The sequence below is a fragment of the Felis catus genome, chromosome C1 (genome assembly GCF_018350175.1).
Source record: "Felis catus isolate Fca126 chromosome C1, F.catus_Fca126_mat1.0, whole genome shotgun sequence".
In the NCBI taxonomy this organism is placed as follows: Eukaryota; Metazoa; Chordata; class Mammalia; order Carnivora; family Felidae; genus Felis; species Felis catus.
Window position 1 is genome coordinate 120,158,658 of NC_058375.1, and position 4,529 is coordinate 120,163,186.

Consider the following 4,529-nt stretch of genomic DNA (forward strand, 5'->3'; position numbering starts at 1 on the left):
AGGATAGATCCACTGACATTTGATTTCTCAGAAGTAGATCACCTGTCTACCAATCTGCACGAAAGGCTGGGAAATGTAGAAATCAACTGAGCACATTTTTACACCCAATAGATTCTAGAAAGGGTGCAAGAGAGAATGAACATGGCATAGATGACTCACAAGTACATTTTGCATGTTTAAATGTGTTTTTCTTCTATCCTCCTGGATGATTAAGTCTTATCAGAGGACAGAATTCTAGGGGAGCAATAGTTTTTTCTTTAGAATTTTGGCTGCATCACTCCATTGTGTTCTGGCTTCCCATGTGACTTGAAGGAATCATGCCAGTTTGATCTTCATTTCTTTGTTGTAAGTTGACCTGGTCTTTCTCTGGGTAAGTTCTTGGCATCTTCTCTTTATCTCTAGTGTTCTGAAATGTCACTAAACTGTGCATGAGTACAGATCATTTTTCCATTATTATACATGGCACTTGGAGTGTCTTTTCAATCTGGACACTTCTTTAATATTTCTTTGAAAATTCTCTCCTGCTGCCTTCTGTTGAGATGTCTGACCTCCTGGGTATTTCCTGGGCTTTGTCTTCCAGTTCTTCTATTGGATTTTTAATTTCAGTTATCACTTTTCTTAAATTTCCAAGAGCTCTAATGATTCTAGTGATTACTAGTTATCTAGTTATAATCTGGAATTGTCTATAATGATAATTATGTAATCATTGTACACAAGGCTGTTAAATGAGATTTGTAAAAATAAATTTGGAGTTTTGGCAGAGGCTTAAAGTCTAGTATGAAACGCACTCCAAAGGAAGATACCAGACCATTCATATAGGATTTGCTATATTACAATAAAACAAGTTCATTAGCCCACCTCCTGTCTGTATCCCAGATGTGAAAATAATAAATAAATAAATAAACAAACAAATAAATAAATGAGCAAACAAACAAATAAGGCTGGAGACTCTTTGGAGTGGGGATTTTCTGTTTTTTGAAGAGTTACATGTGGAGGTGTGAACATTTAAGGTAGGTGTTTCTTTTCACCCCTTAGGCCAAGCAAGGGTCATGAACATATTCAAGATCCTGGAATAACCTGTCATGGATAGAGACCAACGTCTCACTCACCCCCCCACCCCCAGCCAGCTTCTGCTGAGCTGCAGAAGCCTGTGGACCTACTCTATGTTGCAACCTGAACAAAGGGTGGGGAAAACAGTGTCCTTGAGAGAATTAGACCCATACCCTTGGGGAGCCAGGTGGGTGGGGGCAGGGAGATTAGTGCCTTCTACTCACCTGAGGCTGCCTAGAGATGTCTGTATAGAACAAAGAAGGGACCAGAGTGGGAATGACCTAAACTTCCATAATTAGATTAGACAGAGATTCATGAGTTTTCCCCAGAACTAAGTAAGAAATCAGCAAAGAAAGACTGACCTTGAAAAGATCCCACCCAAGAGTTCTACACCAATAGAATGAGCTTGTACTGGGGGGATGTGGAAGGAGAATTAAGGGAACATCATGAGATGCCAGGTACATGGTGGTTCACCCAGTGACGTGTGGGAAGAACAGAGCAAGGCCAAAGGCCCCCGAAGGCAGCGGGCAAAAAATCTCGTAAGAGCACCCCCTGATAAAGGGTCAGTCTTGGGGAACCTGCCACACAGAGGCATCAATGCCAAATACAAACAGCCCAGTCAAATACAATTTTCCTTGTCTCTCCTAATGGAAGGGACAGAGGCATCAGTTAGTAACTGGGGGAAGAACAGGGGTGAAAGATAAAGGTATAGACCATGAACCTCTACTTACATTTTGCAGAATTCAAGGTCAGATCCAAGCTAGGAAAGGGGAGAAGACGTCAACTGCATGAAAGATTGAAGATTAGATTTGGCGGGACTCTTTAATAAAATCTCCTAAAATAGGAGACTCTTTTAATCTACAGAAGTATCCATAAGAGGCTTAGAATCTGCACAAGATATCATCCAGGTGTGGGTGAAAGGAAATCTAGCAGAACGACTTTAAAGAAGATGAATGGGAAGAAAACCAGGTTGTTCCCTGCTTGCACCTTATCAAGTATAACCCATTTAATAAACTGATTACAATAGCATTTTCGTCTCCCTTTCTATTCTCTTGGTCCTTGTAGAATCGTAATTTTGCCATCATTTTATTTGGGTTTCAAAAGAAAGAAAAGATGAGCACGTGTGTTCAGTCTCTTTTTTAACCACAAGTCAATACAACATAGGTTTTTTGCACCAAGAGCTCCTTTTCCAGGAAAGACTAAGGACCTACTGATATCCAAAGTGAGAAGTCACCAAATAGCAGGACAATCTCAAATTTTCACTTAAATATTGAGTATATTCCACTTTATGTAAGTTAATTAAAAAAAATTATAACTTGTGGCTGCCATTTGAACTCCTTTCTCTGAAAGGATAATCATTGCCTGTCACATCTGCCACCTGGTGGCCACTCTGATAAACACATTATGCTAATATCACCACACTACACCTTTTCATTCGTTCACCCATCCATCCATCATCCGTCCATCCATGCATCCATCCATCCACTCATCTGTTTATGGTGCATTTGTTCGAAGCAAGCTCTAAGCATACAGATAAATAGAACACACACAGCTCTTCCTTGAGGAGATGACAATCTGTGGGGGAAATTTTTTTTTTTTTGATGGAGAATTTTAAGAGCTAAGGTTCTAAGGCTCAAGTCTATGTTTTCTACTTCCTTTTCCCCCCTTGACTGGATTCTTCCTTGTAATGTAATGAATGATACTTAAGTCTTTGCCATCTTGAAAGAAAGCTAAAGAAACAAATCCTCCATCAATCATGCTACCGCTAACCATCTTCCTATCATCATCAAGCTTCTCCAAAGAGGAGTCTACGGGGGCGTCTGGGTGGCTCAGTCGGTTGGGCGTCTGACTTCGGCTCAGGTCACGATCTCGCGGTCCGTGGGTTCGAGCCCCACGTCGGGCTCTGGGCTGATGGCTTGGAGCCTGGAGCCTGCTTCCAATTCTGTGTCTCCCTCTCTCTCTGCCCCTCCCCCATTCATGCTCTGTCTCTTTCTATCTCAAAAGTAAATAAACGTTAAAAAAAATTTTAAAAAAAGAGGAGTCTACGTCCTCTGTCCCCTCTCTCTTGCCTCTAATTCACTTTAATGGCTGTTTTTATTTAGGTCATTTTTAGTATGTTTTGATTATAACGAATTTAAATACGCAGAAAATAAGAATAATGTAATAACTACCCATCTATTTATCATATGCTTTATCAAATGTTGGCATTATACCACGTGTGCCTCATATCTCCTTTCCCCAAGAAATAAAACATTACAGATAGAACTGATGCTCTTTGGTCCTCCTTTCTGCTCCTGCTCCCTTTCCATCCTCCCTAGTGAAAACCACAATCATGAGTGTAATTCTCATGCATACCTTCATACTTTTCTCACACATTTCTGTCTATATAAGCATTGAATAATATTATTTTGAGTGTTTGTAAACTTAGCAAATCATTATGAATGCTGTTTTCTTAAAAAACTTAACTTTACATTTTTCATAGTTATGTTATATTCAAACATGTAACTCTAGATGATTTTCACTACTATATACTAATCCACTGCATGGAGATACCACAATTCATATATCCATTCTTCTGATGAATATTTAGGTCATATTAAGTACTTTTCTATCTTAAACCATGCTTGCTACGGGCAGTTTTGTGCACATCTCCTTGATCTCATGTGCAGTTCTTGCGAAGATGACCCTCTATCCTTCCCCCCATTCTGGAAAGTAAGGAAGAATCTCTCAGGAGTCCTCTCAACTGAGGGTCTTTGCTGGCCCATCACATCCTCTGCTAGCAACAAGAAACATTACTATTCCAAGCACTGGATTTGATCCTCTGTCCACACAACCCCAAACCAGAAGTGAGTCACCTTCCAAGTTGATCCCACTTACAATGAACGGCCACAAGCTTTTTTTTCTCTATCAAAGTAATTCAGATTTCTTTTTCTCTTTCCTAGCTATAAAGTGATGATATAATGGTTCAAATAAACACTTGTTAGAATTATAATTTTTAGGGTGATGTTTTACAATTTCAGATTATTTCACTGCAATCTTATACATTAATGACTTCTGTGTTAGTCTATTTGTAGGTAATTAGAGTATTTTTGGTGTTGTTAACAAGTCCAGTAAAATAATCCAGAAACATGACAGTAATTTTTGTCTTTATCAAGACACATGAAGGGTCTTAGAAATTGTAGATTTTAGAAATCTACAATATATGTGTGAATCTTTCGAGTAAATTATTTTCATCTTATTCGATTTCAAGATAATGAAAGCATAATGTGTGTTCATTGCTACTTAAGAAGTCTCTCCTATTGATCCAGAAAAAGAGCGTTCTCGGTTCTCTCTTCTAAAGTAATTTTGGATTTTTTCTCATTTAGTTTCCCAAGGAAGCTTGACTAAACTGTAATTCCTAGGGTAATGTTATATAAATGTAGTTTATTTAGCAGTTAATTTCCTGAGTGAATGGTTTCCTTTTCTTCCATTTCCAGACA

At 38.7% G+C, this 4,529-nt stretch overlaps 1 long non-coding RNA gene across 1 annotated transcript; it reads left to right on the plus strand.

Annotated features, from left to right (window-relative positions):
* Nucleotides 1–274: 274 nt before the first annotated feature.
* Nucleotides 275–2,076, plus strand: LOC109503141. The gene is made up of 3 exons (XR_002162040.2): nucleotides 275–370; nucleotides 1,036–1,184; nucleotides 1,791–2,076. It is a non-coding gene; the product is annotated as an uncharacterized LOC109503141 (long non-coding RNA).
* The last annotated feature ends 2,453 nt before the right edge of the window (nucleotides 2,077–4,529 follow it).